Genomic DNA, 23,610 nt, shown 5'->3' on the forward strand with positions numbered 1-23,610 from the left:
TTTTATTAAAATATTATTTTTAATTAAATATTATTATTTAATATTTTATTATTATTTATTATTTTATTAATATATTTTCGAAAATTACCTTCCTTTAACCTTTTACTTTATAAATTCACTTTTTACCACCCGTAACTTTTAATATTTCTACTTTAACCACCCTAACTTTCAGAAATCACAAAATAACCCCTCAAACACCAAAATATTTACCTCCTTGCCCTTTCTAAGATCTAAAAGGTGTTTTTCAATGTTCTTCACCACACTCAAAGTGTTCTCCGTGTTCTTCATATATTCTTCAGATTCTTTTTCTGTTTTTACCCGTTTTTCAATCTTTTCAGCAATCGATTTTTACCAAAATTCATAATAAATTTCCAGCCACTAAAACCCAATCTTTTCCTCATGATTTCAACACAAATTGAACCTCAATTTAAGCTCTAGGGTTTCAGTTTCCAGCAGCCACAAGAACACACATTCATAGCTTGAATTTCATCAAATTTCATCAAATTTTCACCAAAATTTCAACAAGAATTACTTATACAAACAATCAATTTCAAGCACAGCCAAACCATATTATAATCACACAACTCAAACACAATCAATCAAGATTAAATTCATCAAACCCTACCTTGATTTGCTGCTCCGAATCCGGTTACTCTTTGAAGTGTTCTTAAAGCACTTTTTCCTCCTAAAACACATCAAGAACAACTTTAAAACTATAAACCCTCAACTAAACGAAATTCAGAAGCATGTTAGGAAGGTTATCCTCACCTTAAACGTGCAGGAAATCAAATATCTTTGGCCCACAAGTCAAGCTAAGCAAGAGATCTAAGGAAGAACATCAGGAAAACACTTGTTTAAGCATGTTTCCTTGAAAACCAAATTGAAGACGGAGGGAGACAGCCATATCACCTTATTTTCATCCTTGATAAGTTACATGGTTATGTAGAGGAAGAAGAGAGGATCATTATGGTGAAATCGGAGTTTTGATTTGAGTTTTAGTTCAGAAGAAATCAAGCTTTGAAGATTAAGTGTTCATGAAAGTTTCTCTCTTTTGTCTCTTGTTATTTTCGGCCAAAATGATGAAATGAGACATCCTTGGAGGTCATGGAGGTGTAAGGTGAGTTTTGATTGGTTGGCTTGGAGGTGGGTTAAAATAATATTAAAATATCTCAGGTGTATAACTACTAAAACTAGATGTATCGGAACACTCGTAAAAACATCTCTAAAAATTATTTTATGAGCTACTAGCATAAATGACACTAGTAACATATTTATTATGAGATTAGAACATGTATGATGAGGCCTTAGCATTGCTAAAGTCATCAGAGAGTGCTGGTGCTAAGCTGCACCAGTAAACCGTAAACCTGGTTAAACTGATTTTCTATTTTTAACTAAAACAGACCATGTGACCTTATAATATCATTCAATCATCTTTTAATACTAATATAATACTAATATTATACTATTATCTCTCTTCTATCATGAATCGAGTCCGGTTCGTCAAACTGAGACTATTTACGAAAACTAGAATCAAAACTCCTAACCGATACGGTTCAAAAACTAGGTTCTTCGTGACTGCATTATCGAGCTTGCCTCAAAAAAGGTTCCAGCTTAAGGATGACATAATGACAATGATGATTGAGATGCATGATGATATATCAGAGGTGTTCCCTTTACTGATCTTCTGGACACATCCGTACTTTCAAAAAAGATCTTACGTACTAGGAACGAACTGCTCTGATACCAAATTGTAACGACCCAATTTTCAATATATCTGGATCATACCGGAAACTGAGCGCTACCAATTTGTCTTCCTAAATATTATCTATTATTTATCATATGAGCCTTATTTGTTGTTAAAAGCGTAGTTAATTTACGAGGTATATATATTTTTTTAAAATGTTTGGATTAATAGACAAAATCATTCATAATCAACTCACAACTGATAACAGATAAAACAGTTATAAGCAACCACATATAAATACATCACAAGCAGCTAACAATATTTAGTGATCCAGCCTTTATTAGAGTATAGACCTTTAGTTAGAAAACCCCTAGATATAGCTAGATAATAACTATATACATATATATACATACAACATCCCAAGTCCTGACCTGTTCAAGAGGTCCCTAAGCTGGCACCTAGGCTAGCCTAGACTCTATACTCACCTAGTCCCTCTAAACTACTAAAGCGAGGGAAAGTACGTTCTAGGTCTTCAAAACTCAAGTCAGGTGGAACGTCATCAAAAGGTAGAACATAATCTGCTACTCCTCTGCACGATCAGACATTGCCATAGGACGTCTCTCTGGTACCTCATCAAGTAGCCACACAGCAGGAGTCTCGTACACAGGATTTAGGTTAAAGTTCACGTACAAACGGGGTGAAGACATTGGCTGGTCTCACAGTATATACATATAAACAGAGAACGATATTCACCCTAGACTCAGAAGACTATCTAGAGCGAAATCCTCTTTGCAGAACCATCATCAACGAACTACGGTAAGGTACTCTCACTTCCATCTGAAGGGGGAAAGGAGAGAGAAGGGGTAAGAACTGGGGAGTTCTTAGTAGGGCCGGGGTTATTAGTTACGTTCATTAATTCTATGTTGTTTAGCATACTAATAGCAGAATACAGAGAAGCAGTAAATAGAAAACACAGATAAATAGAGAAGATAGAGAAAACAGATAGCAGAAAATAAACAGAAGAATACAAGAAAATAACACAAACACAAAGAATAGAATACACACAAGGAAAACATACATTCATACAACAAACATAATGGACGAAATGCACAACCAAGTATGATGCATGTCTAGCCTTAATGCAGGTAATGAGCTCATTTGTCAGTTTCTACCTGCTCCCGACGTAACCCGAAGCAACTGAAATGGGTATGGTTTTCCAGTCAGCATAGGTACAGTTCTTACTAACCGACGTATGCGTCATATCCTCTGTAAGCAGACTCTGCCTTACAGGTGGCGGCATTCCAGCCGTGTATGAAGTCATATACTCTGTAAGCAATCCTTGCGTTACAGGTGCGGCATTCTCAATAGCTGTGTAGCACTGGAAAACGTTCTGTGGTCGTACCACTATTTATCTGACTGCCTCAATGCAGTAGATGAACAAACAAATAACTATGGAGTTGCCTTAATGCAACAAATGTACACAAAACAAATATCTCTTTGTTGTATTACTCATCTCTTTTGTCTCTTTACTCTACTCTGATTTCTCTGCTTAACGTATGTATTTAAAGCTTATGTAAATTTCAGTATGAATAGTTATCCTGTCCCAAGTATAGGTTCATTAAGTCTATACTGAAACAGTTTAACTTTTCATATTATACCTAATCCTAGTCGCAACTCAAGTACTAACTAAGTTGCCCTAGTTCGTTCACTAGTCTCTGTCTATTTTTTGTCATTAAAATTTTACAGACTTTTTCTTTGGTTTTTATCTTTTCTTTAAATTTTTATCTTTTCTTTATCTTTGCCTCACTAACATGTTATTACCACTCCTTAAGTGTTTTATGAAGGTAATTATGAGATTCTGCATTTAAAGTTGTCTTTCTAAAGCTTTTACAGAAAACTGCCTTTTTCGTATTATTTTATTATTTTTATTAAAATATTATTTTTAATTAAATATTATTATTTAATATTTTATTATTATTTATTATTTTATTAATATATTTTCGAAAATTACCTTCCTTTAACCTTTTACTTTATAAATTCACTTTTTACCACCCGTAACTTTTAATATTTCTACTTTAACCACCCTAACTTTCAGAAATTACAAAATAACCCCTCAAACGCCAAAATATTTACTTCCTTGCCCTTTTTAAGATCTAAAAGGTGTTCTTCAATGTTCTTCACCACACTCAAAGTGTTCTCCGTGTTCTTCATATATTCTTCAGATTCTTTTTCTGTTTTTACCCGTTTTTCAATCTTTTCAGCAATCGATTTTTACCAAAATTCATAATAAATTTCCAGCCACTAAAACCCAATCTTTTCCTCATGATTTCAACACAAATTGAACCTCAATTTAAGCTCTAGGGTTTCGTTTTCCAGCAGCCACAAGAACACACATTCATAGCTTGAATTTCATCAAATTTCATCAAATTTTCACCAAAATTTCAACAAGAATTACTCATACAAACAATCAATTTCAAGCACAGCCAAACCATATTATAATCACACAACTCAAACACAATCAATCAAGATTAAATTCGTCAAACCCTACCTTGATTTGCTGCTCCAAATCCGGTTACTCTTTGAAGTGTTCTTAAGGCACTTTTTCCTCCTAAAACACATCAAGAACAACTTTAAAACTCTAAACCATCATCTAAAAAAACTTCAGCAGCGTCTTAGGAAGGTTATCCTCACCTTAAATGTGCAAGAAATCAAAGATCTTTGGCCCACAAATCAAGCTAAGCAAGAGATCTAAGGAAGAACATCAAGAAAATACTTGTTTAAGCATGTTTCCTTGAAACCCGAATTGAAGAGGGAGGGAGACAGCCATCTCACCTTATTTCCATCCTCGATATGTTACATGGTTATGTAGAGGAAGAAGAGAGGATCATTTTGGTGAAATCGGAGTTTTGATTTGAGTTTTATTTCAGAAGAAATCAAGCTTTGAAGATTAAGTGTTCATGAAAGTTTCTCTCTTTTGTCTCTTGTTATTTTCGGCCAAAATGATGAAATGAGACAGTCTTGGAGGTCTTGGGGGTGTAAGGTGAGTTGTGATTGGTTGTCTTGGAGGTGGGTTAAAATAATATTAAAATATCTCAGGTGTATAACTACTAAAACTAGATATATCGGAACACTCGTAAAAACATCTCTAAAAATTATTTTCTGAGCTACTAGCATAAATGACATAGTAACATATTTATTATGAGAATATAACATGTATGATGAGGCCTTAGCATTGCTAAAGTCATCAGAGAGTGCTGGTGCTAAGCTGCACCAGTAAACCATAAACCTGGTTAAACCGATTTCCTTTTCTAACTAAAACAGACCAGGTAACCTTATAATATCATTCAATCATCTTCTAATACTAATATAATACTAATATTATACTACTATCTCTCTTCTATCATGAATCGAGTCCAGTTCATCAAACTGAGACTATTTACGAAAACTAGAATCAAAACTCCTAACCGATACGGTTCAAAAACTAGGTTCTTCGTGACTGCATTATCGAGCTTGTCTCAGAAAAGGTTCTAGCTTAAGGATGACATAATGACAATGAGGATTGGGATGCTTGATGATATATTAGAGGTGTTCCCTTTACTGATCTTCCGGAGAAATCCGTACTTTCAGAAAAGATCTCATGTACTCGAAAATCAGGGTTGTTACATTTCCAGTAGGGAGTATAGACCTCCTTGCTATCTCATACCACCATTTGGCCTCAGGTATGAGATCTGTTCTGTTCAAGTGGCTTGGAGCTCCCTCTGAATCCCTTTCCCAGTCTCTGCCTTCAAAGCATAACCCATGTAATATCTCGTCAGGGTCATTCTCACCCTGCAACCTTTCCTCAAAGCTACGCTCTCCATAGGTTATTACTCTCAACTGTAGGGCCCTCATGACTGATGGTGGACTGAAATCTACCTCAACACCTCTGACATAGCTCTTATAAGGGGGTTTGTCCTGGCTTGCCTTCACAGTATTTGCGTAGAATTCTCTTATCATGACTGCACTGATGTCTGTTAAAGGTTCACACAAAAGTTCCCACCTCCTTTCCTTGGTAATTTGTCTCATGATGGGATACTCTCCCTCCCTTAGCCAAAAACTCATCTCTGGAATAACATGCTTTGACTCCATGAGCCTATGATACCTTGCTTTATGAAACTGAGATTTAAATTTCTTTTGGTCATAGGTTGAGGGTTCAGCCACCACTTGCTCCTTGCCTTTCCTTCTTCTAAAGCTTGAAGAAGCCATGATATTGAAAAGAAAGGAAAAAAAACAAGGGTGCACTTTGGTTGAGGTGAGGTACGGGTGAGGAAGGGTTGTTGGAACGTGTTTGGAAGGGGAGAAGAATGAAACAAAGACTTATAAGTGGAGAGATCTTGTATGAGTAGGAAAAGGATATGTGAGCTAGGAGGTATCACCACCTATTTATAATCAAAACATGAATCATAAAGATGTAACCACAAGTGGGGAGAGTTCAACTAAACAAGAATAAAGGGTGTAGATTGAGTGAAGCATTGTAGGGAGCTTATAGTATGGACGGCTTGCATGCATAGTTGAAGGTTGACAAGGATTGCTCCCCCATTGGATGCATGTACTTCGGCCTTCAAGGTTTCAAAGCATGCAGATTTTGTTTCCCAAGAGAGCACGCTTCTCTAAGCACATGTGACTCTCATTGTTACCTTGTCATGACCGTGCTTGCTTCCTTGTTTTGTCTTCTTCTAAATCTTCTTTGTCCTACAAAATTAAGACAAAGCCTTATTTAAATCATGGTACGGTAGTGGGGTAATGAGTAATAAAGAAAGATAATTCTACATGTTCCTTATTTAAATGACCAATCATGCTCCTTAGATTTTGAACAAAGATTTGGTAGACACCAAACTTGTTCTTTGTTAAGGGATCCATGTAAAACTCAGTGAGTATCTACCACAATTGGCTCATTCATTATAAAGAACATTTTATTTCTTACTATGATACCATAAGCTAAAAAAAATTGAAGCAATATATGATCCATCTGTTCATAAATTTAAGTCTATGAATAAAAGTGATTTTTCTAAAATTCTCTGCATATGTAAACACCAAACTTAATGTTTGGCTATACACTCCATCAAAATGACTAAGTATACATCCTAAGGCAGCTTGAGAAGCTATTTTGGAGTGCCGTCAGGCACAATAAACTTAGAAATCGAGCATATGCTTCAAGACAATGCATGCAATTATCATATATACTCATGAGAATTCAAATTCATGCTAGAAGGACCATTGATTATTGAAGTTAAAAACCAAAGCAAGAATATTAAATCATGGGTTGCCTCCCATGGAGCGCTTTTTTATTGTCACTAGCTTGACATTGGACCCTCATTAGGGTGGTTGATGATTGTGATGTCTCAGTTTGTCTCCTCTCACAATGTGCTTCCTCCCAGTGTCTTGATGTTCAATCTCTGCATGCTCCAGTGAGAGTATCCTGTTGATAGTGTAGTAATCATCAGATTTTTTATTTGTCCCTAACTGCTGGTAAATTAACTACACTTTACCTCCCTTTGAAAATCCTTCAGTTGGGATCTTTTTCTTTTTCCACCCTTTTGGACCCTTTTTCTTGTTTTTCTTCCCTTTTTTTGGTGATTCTTTTCCTTTGACAATGAGCTGTGTTTTGAAATCTGTCTTCTTAGTAGCTAACACTTCACCTCCTTCTTGCTTTCTCTCATCATTCTTTAGAGTCTCATTCTCCTTTTGTCCTGCTTTGCTGCTTGTCTGTTGTTCTGGAAGGGAATCAATGAGTGTCTTTTTGGTTTCTTCCTTCCACTGCAAGTCTACTTTGTCAACCTCCATGCATTTTTCTTTTTCCTTATTATGATGTGCTTTTGGAAAGACATTCAGGGTAATGCTTTCATCATGCACCCTTAGAGTTAGCTCTCCTTGTTCAACATCTATAATGGCTCTTGCTGTGGCTAGGAATGGTCTTCCCAAGATAATAGATTCACTCCCTTCTTCTCCTAGATCCAGGATCACAAAGTCTGCAGGGAATATGAACTTATCCACCTTGACCAAAAGGTTTTCAATTACTCCTTTGGGAAACACCAATGATTTGTCCACGAGCTCTAGTGACATTTGTGTGGGCTTTACTTCCTCTATGCATAGCTTTCTCATCATAGAATAAGGGATTAGATTAATACTGGCCCCTAAGTCACACAGTGCCCTTTTTATGGTTATATTGCCAATAGTACAAGGTAAGAAGAATGATGAGCGGATAATTTATACGCTTTTTGGCATTGTTTTTAGTATGTTTTTAGTAGGATCTAGTTACTTTTAGGGATGTTTTCATTAGTTTTTATGTTAAATTCACATTTCTGGACTTTACTATGAGTTTGTGTGTTTTTCTGTGATTTCAGGTATTTTCTGGCTGAAATTGAGGGACTTGAGCAGAAATCAGATTCAGAGGTTGAAAAAGGACTGCTGATGCTGTTGGATTCTGACCTCCCTGCACTCAAAGTGGATTTTCTGGAGCTATAGAACTCGAAATGGCGCGCTTCCAATTGCGTTGGAAAGTAGACATCCAGGGCTTTCCAGAAATATATAATAGTCCATACTTTGGCCAAGAATTGATGACGTAAACTGGCGTTCAACGCCAGCCTTCTGCCCAAATCTGGCGTCCAGCGCCAGAAAAGGATCCAAAACCAGAGTTGAACGCCCAAACTGGCACAGAACTTGGCGTTCAACTCCACAAATGGCCTCTGCACGTGTAACACTCAAGCCCAAGCCCAAGCACACACCAAGTGGGCCCCGGAAGTGGATTTATGCATCAATTACTTACTCATGTAAACCCTAGTAACTAGTTTATTATAAATAGGACCTCTTACTATTGTATTAGGCATCCTGGATTGTATTTTGATCCTGTGATCTCGTTTAGGGGGCTGGCCATCTCGGCCAGGCCTGGACCTTCACTTATGTATTTTCAACGGTAGAGTTTCTGCACTCCATAGATTAAGGTGTGGAGCTCTGCTGTTCCTCAAAGATTAATGCAAAGTACTACTGTTTTCTATTCAGTTCTTCTTATTTCGCTTCTAAGATATCCATTCGCACCCAAGAACGTGATGAAGGTGATGATTATGTGTGACGCTCATCATCCTTCCCCCCTATGAACGCGTGCCTGACAAACACTTCTGTTCTACATGAATTAAGCTAGAATGAGTATCTCTTAGATCTCCTAACCAGAATCTTCGTGGCGTAAGCTAGAATGATGGCGGCATTCAAGAGAATCCGGAAGGTCTAAACCTTGTCTGTGGTATTCCGAGTAGGATTCAATGATTGAATGACTGTGACGAGCTCCGAACTCGTGATTGCAGGGCGTTAGTGACAGACGCAAAAGGATAGTAAATCCTATTCCGGCATGATCGAGAACCGACAGATGAATAGCCGTGCCGTGACAGGGTGCGTGAGCAGATTATTCACTGAGAGGATAAGATGAAGCCATTGACAAGGGTGATGCCTCCAGACGATTAGCCGTGCCGTGACAGGGCATTGGATCATTTTCCCGAGAGATGACCGAAAGTAGCCATTGACAGTGGTGATGTATCACATAAAGCCAGCCATGGAAAGGAGTAAGACTGATTGGATGAAGATAGCAGGAAAGCAGAGGTTCAGAGGAACGAAAAGCATCTCCATTCGCTTATCTGAAATTCCTACCAATGAGTTACATAAGTATCTCTATCCCTATTCTTTATGTTTTATTTACATAATATATTGTAGCCCATATGAGTCAACTTAACTGAGATTTACAAGGTGACCATAGCTTGCTTCATACCAACAATCTCCGTGGGATTCGACCCTTACTCACGTAAGGTATTACTTGGACGACCCAGTGCACTTGCTGGTTAGTTGTATCGAAGTTGTGACAATTATGAATTAAAATCAAAGCACCAAGCTTTGGAGGCATTACCAGGGATTGTTCGAGCCTGGACATCACAATTTCGTGCACCAAGTTTTTGGCGCTGTTGCCGGGGATTGTTTGAGTCTTCGGTAAGCTTTTGGTCCGGTCACATCAGTGCCAGATTCCCTTTTGATCCGGCAACAGCACCAAGTTTTTGGCGCCGTTGCCGGGGATTGTTTGAGTTTGGACAACTGACGGCTCATCTTATTGCTCAGATTAGGTAATTTTCTTTTCGTTTTATTTTCAAAAATTTTTCAAAAATATTTCTAAAATTTTCTCATCTGTTTTCGAAAAAAATAAAAATGTTTTCAAAAATAAATTATTCTGTGGTTTCAAAATTTTTAAGAATGAATTCTAGTGTTTCATGAAATATGTTGAATCTTATCTGGCTGTAAAGCCATACCCAAACTACTTTGGGATTGGTATTCAACTAATCACTCCAGCCCATGTAATTATATGTTGCAGCCTGGCTGGCTGTAAAGCCATGTCTAAATTCATTTGGACTGAGGCAGCAATTTGTTATCAAAAGCAAGTTAGTTGGAGTTAATCCACCTGCTACTGTTTCTGATCACCTGCTGAAGCTTGGCTGGCCATTGGCCATGTCTAGTGTTTTGGACTGGAGCTTTCATTGAAAGCTTGGCTGGCTAGTGAGCCATGTCTAATTCCTGGACTGAAGCTTTAGACTAACATGGCAAGATTCCTGGAATTCATATTAAAAATTTTGGAATCCTTATTTTTCTTTTAAATTTTCGAAAAATATAAATAAAAATCCAAAAAAATTAGAAAATCATAAAAATAAAAAATATTTTGTGTTTCTTATTTTAGTCTTGAGTCATATCATAAGTTTGGTGTCACTTGCATATGCATCTTGCATTTTTTCGAAAATATCATGCATTCATAGTGTTCTTCATGATCTTCAAGTTGTTCTTGGTAAGTCTTCTTGTTTGATCTTGATGATTTTTTGTTTTGTTTCTTTTCATGTTTATCATATGCATTCTTGAATTCTTAGTATCTAAGCATTAAAGAATTCTAAGTTTGGTGTCTTGCATGTTTTCTTTGCATTAAAAATTTTTCAAAAATATGTTCTTGATGTTCATCATGACATTCAAAGTGTTCTTGGTGTTCATCCTGACATTCATAGCATTCTTGCATGCATCACATGTTTTGATCTAAAAATTTCATGCATTGCATTTTTTTTTGTGTTTTTCTCTCTCATCATAAAAATTCAAAAATCAAAAAAATATCTTTCCATGTTTCTCTCATCAAATTCGAAAATTTGAATTGACTTTTTCAAAAATTTTTAAAAATCAAGTTGTTGCCAATGAGTCAAATCAAATTTTCAATTTGAAAATCTTATCTTTTTCAAAAATAAAATCTTTTTCAAAATTATTAGTTATTTTCGAAAATTTCAAAAATATTTTTCAAAAATCTTTTTCTTATTTTTATACCAAATTTTCGAAAATAACATAATCAATTAATGTTTTGATTCAAAAATTTGAAGTTTGTTACTTGCTTGTTAAGAAAGATTCAAACTTTAAGTTCTAGAATCATATCTTGTGATTTCTTATGAATCAAGTCATTAATTGTGATTTTAAAAATCAAATCTTTTTCAAAACTAATTTCTATCATATCTTTTCAAAAATATCTTCTTATCTTATCTTTTTCAAAAATATCTTTTCTAACTTCCTAACTTCTTATCTTTTCAAAATTTGTTTCAACTAACTAACTAACTTTTTGTTTGTTTCTTAACTTTTTCAAAACCACCTAACTAACTCTCTCTCTCTCATTTTTCAAAAATATCTCTCCCCTTTTTCAAAATTTCTTTTTAATTTATTAATTATTTTAATTTTTAAATCTTAATTTTCGAAAATTACTAACACATTTTCAAAAACCAATTTTCAAAAATCACTAACTCTTTTTCAAAATAATTTTCGAAAATTATTCCCTCCTTCTCTCTCATCCTATTCTATTTATTCATTCATATCCTAACATCTCATCTCACATCTCTTCCAATTCTCACAAGTTGTGTTTCTTCCTTTACATCACATTCTTTATCTCCCCCTCTTTTCTTCCACTCACAAAGGGATCCCTATACTGTGGTATAGAGGATCTCTATTATTATTATTATCATTTTTCTGGCCATTCTTCCTTGTCATATGAGCAGGAGCAAGGATAAGAACATTCTTGTGGAAGCAGATCCAGAACCTGAAAGGACTCTGAAGAGAAAATTAAGAGAAGCTAAAATACAACAATCCAGAGATAACCTTTCAGAAATTTTCGAACAGGCAGAGGAGATGGTAGGCGAAAATAATAATAATGAAAGGAGGATGCTTGGTGACTTTACTGCACCTAATTCCAATTTACATGGAAGAAGCATCTCCATTCCTGCCATTGGAGCAAACAACTTTGAGCTGAAACCTCAGTTAGTTTCTCTGATGCAGCAGAACTGCAAGTTTCATGGACTTCCATCTGAAGATCCTTTTCAGTTCTTAACTGAATTCTTGCAGATATGTGATACTGTTAAGACTAATGGCGTAAATCTTGAAGTCTACAGGCTCATGCTTTTCCCTTTTGCTGTAAGAGACAGAGCTAGATTATGGTTGGATTCTCAACCTAAAGACAGCCTGAACTCTTGGGATAAGCTGGTCACGGCTTTCTTAGCCAAGTACTTTCCTCCTCAAAAGCTGAGCAAGCTTAGAGCTGATGTTCAAACTTTCAGACAGAAAGAAGGTGAATCTCTCTATGAAGCTTGGGAAAGATACAAACAGTTGACCAAAAAGTTTCCTTCTGACATGCTTTCAGAATGGACCATCCTGGATATATTCTATGATGGTTTATCTGAGCTATCAAAGATGTCACTGGACACTTCTGCAGGTGGATCCATTCACCCAAAGAAAACGCCTGCAGAAGCTCAAGAACTCATTGACATGGTTGCTAATAACCAGTTCATGTACACTTCTGAAAGGAATCCTGTGAGCAATGGGACGCCTATGAAGAAGGGAGTTCTTGAGGTTGATACTCTGAATGCCATATTGGCTCAGAATAAAATATTGACTCAGCAAGTCAATATGATCTCTCAGAGTCTGCATGGAATGAAAGCTGCATCCAACAGTACTCAAGAGGCATCTTCTAAAGAAGAAGCCTATGATCCTGAGAACCCTGCAATAGCAGAGGTAAATTACTTAGGTAAACCTTATGAAAACACCTATAACTCAACATGGAGAAATCATCCAAATTTCTCATGGAAGGATCAGAAGCCTCAACAAGGCTTTAACAATGGTGGAAGAAACAGGTTTAGCAATAGCAAACCTTTTCCATCATCAACTCAGCAACAGACAGAGAACTCTGGACAAAACGCTTCTAATTTAGCAAATCTAGTCTCTGATCTATCTAAGGCCACTGTAAGTTTCATGAATGAAACAAGGTCTTCCATTAGAAATTTGGAAGCACAAGTGGGCCAGCTGAGTAAAAGGATCACTGAAATCCCTCCTAGTACTCTCCCAAGCAATACAGAAGAGAACCCAAAAGGAGAGTGCAAGGCCATTGACATAAGTGCCATGGCCGAACCTGTGAGGAAAGGAGAAGACGTGAATCCCAAGGAGGAAGACCTCCTGGGACATCCAGTGATCAATAAGGAGCTTCCCTCTGGGGAATCAAAGGACTCTGAGGCTCATCTAGAGACTATAGAGATCCCATTGAACCTCCTTATGCCCTTCATGAGCTCTGATGAGTATTCCTCTTCTGAAGAGAATGAGGATGTCACTGAAGAGCAAACTGCCAAGTTTCTTGGTGCAATCATGAAGCTGAATGCCAAATTATTTGGCATTGATGCTTGGGAAGTTGAACCTCCCTTGTTCATCAATGAACTAAGTGATCTGGATCAACTGACATTGCCTCAGAAGAGACAGGATCCTGGAAAGTTCATAATCCCTTGTACCATAGGCACTATGATCTTTAAGGCTCTGTGTGACCTTGGTTCAGGGATAAACCTCATGCCCCTCTCTGTAATAGAGAAACTGGGAATCTATGGGGTGCAAGCTGCTAAAATCTCACTGGAGATGGCAGACAGCTCAAGAAGACAGGCTTATGAACAAGTAGAAGATGTATTAGTAAGGGTTGAGGGCCTTTACATACCTACTGATTTCATAGTCCTGGATACTGGAAAGGAAGAGGATGAATCCATCATCCTAGGAAGACCTTTCCTGGCCACAGCTAGAGCTGTGATTGATGTTGACAGAGGTGAAATAGTCCTTCAATGGAATGAGAACTCCCTTGTATTGAAAACTCAAGGATCTCCCTCTGCACCCATAGAGAGGAAGCAGGAAAAGCTTCTCTCCAAGCAGAGTCAACCAGAGCCCCCACAGTCAAACTCTAAGTTTGGTGTTGGAAAGTCTCAACAAAGCTCTGCACATCTGTGAGGCTCCATGAGAGCCCACTGTCAAGCTATTGACATTAAAGAAGTGCTTGTTGGGAGGCAACCCAATGTTTATCTAATTCTTATTTTTATTGTTTTTCATGTTTTCTTAGGTTCATGATCATGTGGAGTCACAAAATAAATATAAAAATTGAAAACAGAATCAAAAACAGCAGAAGAAAAATCACACCCTGGAGGAGCATCTGTCTGGCGTTCAAACGCCAGAACAGAGCATAGTTCTGGCGCTGAACGCCCAGAATGGGAGTATCCTGGCGCTGAACGCCCAGAACAAGCATGGTTCTGGCATTCAACGCCAGAAATGGCAGCAAAGGGGCGTTGAACGCCCAAAAGGGGCACCAACCTGGCGCTGAACGCCCAGAGTTGTGTGCAAGGGCATTTTGCATGCCTAAATTGGTGCAGGGATGTAAATGCCTTGACACCTCAGGATCTGTGGACACCACAGGATCATCTCAGGATCTGTGGACCCCACAGGATCCCCACTTTACCTCCTCATAATCCTAGTTTTTATTTCCACATCTTCTTCTTCATCTATTCCTTCTTCCTTTGCTCGAGGGCGAGCAACATTCTAAGTTTGGTGTGGTAAAAGCATAGCTTTTTTGTTTTTTTCATAACCATTGATGGCACCTAAGGCCAGAGAAACCTCTAGAAAGAGGAAAGGGAAGACAAAAGCTTCCATCAAGGGTCTATAGCTCAGTGGTAGAACATTTGATTGCAAATCAAGAGATCCCTGAGATACCTCAGGGGATACATTTTCTTCCACACAATTATTGGAAGCAACTAAGGGTGGAACATCAAGAGTACTCCATCATCCTTCATGAAATCAGAGAAGATCTAAAAGCAATGAAGGAGGAGCAGCCAAGGCAAGGAAGAGACATAGAAGAGCTCAAGGACATCACTAAGGTGGACTCATTCCTTGTTCTTACTTTCTCTGTTTTTCATTTTCTATGTTATGTGCTTATCTATGTTTGTGTCTTCATTACATGATCATTAGTAGTTAGTAACTCTGTCTTAAAGTTATGAATGTCCTATGAATCCATCACCTCTCTTAAAATAAAAACTGTTTTAATTCAAAAGAACAAGAAGTACATAAGTTTTGAATTTATCCTTGAACTTAGTTTAATTATATTGATGTGGTGATAATGCTTCTTGTTTTCTGAATGTATGCTTGAACAGTGCATATGTTTTTTGAAGTTGTTGTTTAAGAATGTTAAATATGTTGGCTCTTGAAAGAATGATGACTAGGAGACATGTTATTCGATAATCTGAAAAATCATAAAAATGATTCTTGAAGCAAGAAAAAGCAGCAAAGAACAAAGCTTGCAGAAAAAAAAAAAAAAAGAAAAAAATAGGCGAAAAAAAAAATAGAAAGAAAAAGAAAAAGCAAGCAGAAAAAGCCAATAACCCTTAAAACCAAAAGGCAAGGGCAAATAAAAAGGATCCCAAGGCTTTGAGCATCAGTGGATAGGAGGGCCTAAAGGAATAAAATCCTGGTCTAAGCGGCTAAACCAAGCTGTCCCTAACCATGTGCTTGTGGCGTGTAGGTGTCAAGTGAGAACTTGAGACTGAGCGGTTAAAGTCAAGGTCCAAAGCAAAAGAAGAGTGTGCTTAAGAACCATGGACACCTCTAATTGGGGACTTTAGCAAAGCTGAGTCACAATCTGAAAAGGTTCACCCAATTATGTGTCTGTGGCATTTATGTATCCGGTGGTAATACTGGAAAACAAAGTGCTTAGGGCCACGGCCAAGACTCATAAAGAAGCTGTGTTCAAGAATCATCATACTGAACTAGGAGAATCAATAACACTATCTAAACTCTGAGTTCCTATAGATGCCAATCATTCTGAACCTCAATGGATAAAGTGAGATGCCAAAACTATTCAAGAGGCAAAAAGCTATAAGTCCCGCTCATATGATTGAAGCTCTGTTTCATTGATAGTTTGGAATTTATAGTATATTATCTTCTTTTTATCCTATTTGATTTTCAGTTGCTTGGGGACAAGCAACAATTTAAGTTTGGTGTTGTGATGAGCGGATAATTTATACGCTTTTTGGCATTGTTTTTAGTATGTTTTTAGTAGGATCTAGTTACTTTTAGGGATGTTTTCATTAGTTTTTATGTTAAATTCACATTTCTGGACTTTACTATGAGTTTGTGTGTTTTTCTGTGATTTCAGGTATTTTCTGGCTGAAATTGAGGGACTTGAGCAGAAATCAGATTCAGAGGTTGAAAAAGGACTGCTGATGCTGTTGGATTCTGACCTCCCTTCACTCAAAGTGGATTTTCTGGAGCTGTAGAACTCGAAATGGCGCGATTCTAATTGCGTTGGAAAGTAGACATCCAGGGCTTTCCAGCAATATATAATAGTCCATACTTTGGCCAAGAATTGATGACGTAAACTGGCGTTCAACGCCAGCCTTCTGCCCAAATCTGGCGTCCAGCGCCAGAAAAGGATCCAAAACCAGAGTTGAACGCCCAAACTGGCACAGAACTTGGCGTTCAACTCCACAAATGGCCTCTGCACGTGTAACACTCAAGCCCAAGCCCAAGCACACACCAAGTGGGCCCCGGAAGTGGATTTATGCATCAATTACTTACTCATGTAAACCCTAGTAACTAGTTTATTATAAATATGACCTCTTACTATTGTATTAGGCATCCTGGATTGTATTTTGATCCTGTGATCTCGTTTAGGGGGCTGGCCATCTCGGCCAGGCCTAGACCTTCACTTATGTATTTTCAACGGTAGAGTTTCTGCACTCCATAGATTAAGGTGTGGAGCTCTGCTGTTCCTCAAAGATTAATGCAAGGTACTACTGTTTTCTATTCAATTCTTCTTATTTCGCTTCTAAGATATCCATTCGCACCCAAGAACGTGATGAAGGTGATGATTATGTGTGACGCTCATCATCCTTCCCCCCTATGAACGCGTGCCTGACAAACACTTCTGTTCTACATGAATTAAGCTAGAATGAGTATCTCTTAGATCTCCTAACCAGAATCTTCGTGGCGTAAGCTAGAATGATGGCGGCATTCAAGAGAATCCGGAAGGTCTAAACCTTGTCTGTGGTATTCCGAGTAGGATTCAATGATTGAATGACTGTGACGAGCTCCGAACTCGCGATTGCAGGGCGTTAGTGACAGACGCAAAAGGATAGTAAATCCTATTCCGGCATGATCGAGAACCGACAGATGAATAGCCGTGCCGTGACAGGGTGCGTGAGCAGATTATTCACTAAGAGGATAAGATGAAGCCATTGACAAGGGTGATGCCTCCAGACGATTAGCCGTGCCGTGACAGGGCATTGGATCATTTTCCCGAGAGATGACCGAAAGTAGCCATTGACAGTGGTGATGTATCACATAAAGCCAGCCATGGAAAGGAGTAAGACTGATTGGATGAAGATAGCAGGAAAGCAGAGGTTCAGAGGAACGAAAAGCATCTCCATTCGCTTATCTGAAATTCCTACCAATGAGTTACATAAGTATCTCTATCCCTATTCTTTATGTTTTATTTACATAATATATTGTAGCCCATATGAGTCAACTTAACTGAGATTTACAAGGTGACCATAGCTTGCTTCATACCAACAATCTCCGTGGGATTCGACCCTTACTCACGTAAGGTATTACTTGGACGACCCAGTGCACTTGCTGGTTAGTTGTATCGAAGTTGTGACAATTATGAATTAAGATCAAAGCACCAAGCTTTGGAGGCATTACCAGGGATTGTTCGAGCCTGGACATCACAATTTCGTGCACCAAAGAAGCCCCTAGGATCTTTGAGTTTTGGTGGGAGACCTCTTTAAATTACAGCACTACACTCTTGTGTAAGCATAATGGTTTCTTTCTCATGCCAGCTTCTCTTCTTATTGATAAGTTCTTTCAGAAATTTAGCATATAGAGGCATCTGCTCTAATGCTTCGGCCAGGGGGATGTTGATTTCCAACTTCTTGAAGACTTCAAGGAATTTGGGGAAGTGTTGATCCTTGGTCTCCTTGTTGAACCTTTGAGGGTATGGCAAGGGAGGTGTGAGAGCCTTCTCCACTTGCTTCTGTCCTTGAGATGGTTCTTCCATTACTTGCTTCCCTTTACTTAGATTTTTTGGCTGGTCATCCTTTTCATTAAGCTTCTCTTGAGCTTGCTTGCTTAGTACATCTTCTTCCTTATTGTTGGCTTTATCATGCTTGCTGCTAGCTCTGTCATTGTCCATAGGCTTTTTGTTATCTTCTTTGTCTTTCACCAAGGTTCTTCCACTCCTCAGTTGGATGGCTTTGTAATCCTCTTTAGGATTTGGAATGGTATCACTTGGGAGTGAGCTTGTTGGCCTTTTGATCACCGCTTGTTTGGACAGTTGTCCAATCTGCCTCTCTAAGTTTCTTATTAAAGCTTCCTGATTCTTGCTTGTTATCTCTTGGTGCTTCATCATCTTTTTCATCAATATCTCCAAATTGGAGATCCTTTAAGTGTCTTGTGATGTTTGTGGCTGGTTGTGAGATGTTGAAGGTAAATGATAGGTGTTTTAGTTAGTGGTTGGGTTATTGGGTGGATAGTAGCTGGAATTTGGGTAGTTGTTTTGGGGTTTTCTGTATGGATTGGGGTTAGTGTTTTGCTGGTTGTTATTGCTTGTGTTTCTTGAGTTTTTTTGGTTTGAATTTCTTTGCCATGGTTGCTGGTTTTGATTGTGGTTATCTCCCCATCTGAGATTTGGATGGTTCTTCTAGGATGAATTGTAGGTGTCACCATAAACTTTATTTTGGCCTGAGCCTTGGTTGTGCACATATTGAATTTGTTCCTACTGCTGATCTTCTTGGTTTTCTTTATTTTGCCCCCATGTGGGTGATGGTTGGCTTGTATTCACTGCTGTAACTTGGAGGCTATCAATTCTCTTAGCCATCTACTCAGATTGTTGCTGGATTTACTGTTGCATTACCTTGTTTTGAGCTAGGATGGTGTCCACACCTTCCAACTCCAAGACTCCTTTCCTTTGGGCTGGTTGGTGTTGCCTTTGATGAGAAAAGAAGTATTGATTATTTGCCACCATATCAATGAGGTTTTGGGCTTCCTCTGCTGTCTTCATCAGTTGTAAAGAACCTCCTGCTGAATGGTCTAGTACTTCTTGAGCTTTCAGAGTCAATCCTTCATAGAAGTTCTGAAGGATGTCCCATTCATTGAACATTTCAGGGGAACATTTTCTAATTAGAGCCTTGTATCTCTCCCAAGCCTCATAGAGAGATTCTGCATCCATCTGTGTGAATGTTTGCACCTCAGTCTTGAGCCTAATGATCCTTTGAGGGGGGTAGAACTTGGCTAAGAATTTATTCACTAGATCCTCCCAGCTAGTGATGCTTCCTTAGGGGAAGGTTTCAAGCTATTGAGCAGCCTTGTCCCTCAATGAAAATGGGAACAATAGTAATTTATATGTTTCTGGATGCACACCATTGGATTTCACTGTATCACAGATCCTCAAGAAGGTAGATAAATGCTGGTTTGGATCTTCTATTGGACTTCCTCCATAGGAGCAGTTGTTTTGTACCAATGTGATGAGCTGGGGCTTCAATTCAAAGTTGTTTGCATTGACATTTGGGGTAAGAATGCTACTCCCACAATGCCTTGGATTAGCAAATGTATATGAAGCTAAGACTCTCCTTTGTGGTTGACCATTGTTGTTGGCCACTCCCACTGGTGGATTTGTTGGATTCTCCTCCATTTCCTGGTATTCTTCTTCAAAATTTTCTCCACCAATGACTCCTTTTCCTCTGGTTTCCCTTCTCAGTCTTCGAAGAGTCCTTTTGTCACGATCACCAGAGGTGGAGACCTCTCTCCTAGCTTCTGTCATACAACCAGAACAACAAGAAACACAAGAGCACTCTGTAGCTTGAGTGCAGTGAGAGTTAGTAGAGTTAGTGTGTTAGTTAAAAATAAAGAAAATAAACAAAAACAAAGAAAAAGTGCTTAATCTAGACCACCATCTTACTTAATGATTGTCAATCTAGATCAATCCCCGGCAACGGCGCCAAAAACTTGATGTGTGGAAAACGATCCAACACAAAATTCACCGGCAAGTGTACCGGGTCGCATCAAGTAGTAATTACTCACATGAGTGAGGTCGATCCCACAGGGATTGAAGGATTGAGCAATTTTAGTTAGATGGTTGATTTAGTTAAGCAAACAGTTGATGAGTTGAGTGAATTGTGATAAACAGAAGCTAAATTGCATGAAAATAGAAGGAAGAGGGGAAATTGACAGAGAAATAAAGTGCAGAAGATTAAATTGCATGAAACTTAAATTGCAAGAAAGTAAAAGAGCTGAATCTTAAAGAGCAAGTAATGTAAATGACTGATGCTTAGAGTGCAATAAATGTAAATTGCTTAAATAGTAAAGTTATGTGGGAGCTGGGATTTAGAATTCAACAGGTAAATGTAAAATGCAATCAATCAGAGAAGGAGGAGATGAAATAAATTATAGAAGATCTAAACAGAATAGCAAAATTGCTTGAAGAACAAAACAGAAAGTAAATTCAGCTCAATTGTAAAAGCTAGGAAAGAAATTCAAGATCTCAGGGAATCAATGAGACTAGAAAGTAGATCTAGATCTCAATTCCTTCCTTGATCAAACAGAAAACAAATTGCAGAAGAATTGTAAATGAAAGCAGTAAAGGAAACTCAGATTTAATCCTCAATTCTCTTAATTATGTAGAAGAAGAACAAAAATGGATTTCAGATCAAGATTTGAAACAGAATTTCTTCAATCTCAATCCAAAATTGCAAAACAGAAAGCAAAAAATGCAGAAGTAAGAAAAGGAGGAAGAGAACTCAAATCTCAATCCCAATTTTCCCAATTCAAAGCTAAAATGTAAAAGTGAGCTAAAAAATAAAACTAAAAATAAAAGAAGGTTCAAAAGTGAGAGTCCAAAGTCCTCCACAAATCAAAATAACTCCTATTTATACACTTTCTAATTTTTGATCTTCAGACTTTGGAGTGGGCTTTTCAAATTTGGTGAAGAATTGAATTTAATTAATTTTGGACCAAGGCCCCTCAGGGAAGCGCTCAGTTGAATGAGCAAACGTAGCACTACATAGTTTGTTTCTTGGGCTCGTGCCTTCATAGCGCTAAGTTAACTAAACTAACGCAGCGCCTTTGCTTTGTATGTGAGGTTCCCAATTCGAACAATGGTGAATGCATTTTGTGCCCAATTTCCTTGCAAGTATAGCGCTCAGTGAACTAACACAACGCAGCGCCCTTTGCTTTGAGTGGAAGCTCCCCCTTCGATTCCCAGTGAAGCCACTTTGGTGCACCTTTTGGCCAATTTCCTTTATGAAGTAATGGCGCTCAGTGAAGTAAAGTAACTGAGTGCCCAATGCCTTTGCTCCCTTGCTTGGTGTAGCGCTTCTCTTGGTTCATCATGTGCCTAGTTCGATTCTTTGTGAAGCCATTTTGGCCAATTTCCTTGCAAGCCTTGTAGCACTCCTTCGTTCCTAGCACAAGGTTCGAACCTTTGCTCCACCTTTCCTTGACATTGCCTTGCTTTTTTTCTCATGAGGCGCCCGATAAAGTTAACAAAGTTAACTGAGCGCTATTGATTTTTCCTTGTTCTCTTTGGTTCCTTGTAGCGCTCGGTTAAATCACCCAACGTAGCGCCTTGGCCTTGCTTCCTTGGCTTTGGACTAGCACTCAAATAGAGAGCGCTGCGCTCAATAAGAGAGCGCCATGGCCTTGCCTTAGTTGATGCACCACGCTTTTGTTTCCTTAGGCCACGCTTTCCTTTTTTCTTTCTTTTCTTCTCCTACAAGTAATTAAAACAACCAATCAAAGCATCACCAAATTCACAAGGTTTATAAATCATTCAAAAACTAACCAATTCTAGCTTAAACCTCATGATTTTGTGTCAAATAAAGGATGGTTGATTGATTCAACAAAACCATGCAAATCCACTCTAAATTACTTACTTACAATATAAGAAAGTGCATAAAACCTAATGAAACAAGTGAAAAAATGCTTGAAAAGCTAACATAAGATGACATGTCATCAACATCCAAGCCTTTTGTTTAATACATTCATTATTAACCCTATATTGTTCTTGTTCAATATGTCCATCCATCCAATGCAAAATTATCATCTCTACTACGTAAAGTATATTGTACAGAATCTGTAATTTTCACCTCCAATTTAGAATTTATATGCCCCTTATAGAACCTACATTCAGTGGGATAGGTACTATATCTACAAAAATTATGCATCGTCAATTGATTCTTGAAAGTGCTTAGCAAGCATGTACAACACCAAGGTATACAGGGATCAAAGTCATCCATTAGAGCAACCATTTCCTGTTCGTGAAGATTAAGCAAGACTTTAGGCTTGCTGTCAACTACTTAACGTAATCATCCTCTTTCATCTAAACCAGCTAAATAAAAATTTCCAAAGCATAAATAGGGATCTTTATGGGGAACATAAAAGCATACGGAATAACTATTGCAAAGAACCTGAAAGTGATATTCAAAGATCCAATTGATAGAAGCAACGTAACAAGAGAGTGAATTTGAAAAGAAGCTAAATCAGAGATGATCCATGTAACACCCTAATTAGCCTAAGCTTTACCTCGCGTCGTAAAGCAAAGGTTAATCAGAGCTTACGACAATTCTAAGCTCCTATATATATATATATATATATATATATATATATATATATAAGGAATAATATAATCTAGAAGCCCGATGAAAGATATTGCTCAAAGTTAGAATTTAAAAGCGCAAAATGCACTAACGAAGCGTTTAACTTAAAACACAAGAAACAGGTGTGATATAAACAAAGATAATAGTATAATAGTTTAATATCATAAGAAATCTAGCCACGACTCGCGGAGTTTAAGCGGGCTAGCCATATACAGACCATACAGAAACCTGACAGTAAAAATAGCTTATACAGTTTGGTTCTCTCAAATACAAGCCTCTAGGCAAAACCAAAATACGAAAGTGAGAGACATATAAACAAAATAAACCAAAAAGACTCCAAAGGAATCCAAGATCCTCCGCTTCTGTCACCGTCCAAAATAACTCACCGAGGTGGGTTGCGACCTGCATCTGAAAAACACAATAGAAATATGGTATGAGAACCGGAGGTTCTTAGTATGGTAACAGTGCCCAGTGATGTCGGATATAAGATCACAGGACGCTAAAGGCAATCCTAAGCTCCATATCCATCACAAGATTCAAACTTAAGGCATACTAAAACAATTAAGCATAATTATATAAAACCTTAACATAAATAAACCGGGTACTACATCTTAGGAAAGTTTCTTATCTAAACCCACACCGCTGTCCCATAGCCTTCACTAGCCTACCCTCCATGCAATCCCCTCGCCTCCGCCTTCCGAACCTCCTCAATCCCAGTGGAAAGCACAATTATATACAATGCAAGTAAAACACAAGTAGGAGCATAATAAGCAATTAATTCAAGTAGCAATTAGGCATGTTATACAAATTGGCAAAAAATCTCAAGTCAGCAAAGCATACAAACAGATGGAAAATGCACATGATGAATGCCTGTCCTATTGGCTATGATATCACATTGTT

The 23,610-nt window shown here is 37.9% G+C and overlaps 1 pseudogene; it reads right to left on the reverse strand.

Annotated features, from left to right (window-relative positions):
• LOC107643633 (uncharacterized) overlaps positions 1-23,610 on the reverse strand; it is a 54,540-nt pseudogene that overhangs the window by 26,753 nt on the left and 4,177 nt on the right.

The sequence above is a fragment of the Arachis ipaensis genome, chromosome B5 (genome assembly GCF_059453495.1).
Source record: "Arachis ipaensis isolate K30076 ecotype BB chromosome B5, ASM5945349v1, whole genome shotgun sequence".
Lineage (NCBI taxonomy): Eukaryota > Viridiplantae > Streptophyta > Magnoliopsida > Fabales > Fabaceae > Arachis > Arachis ipaensis.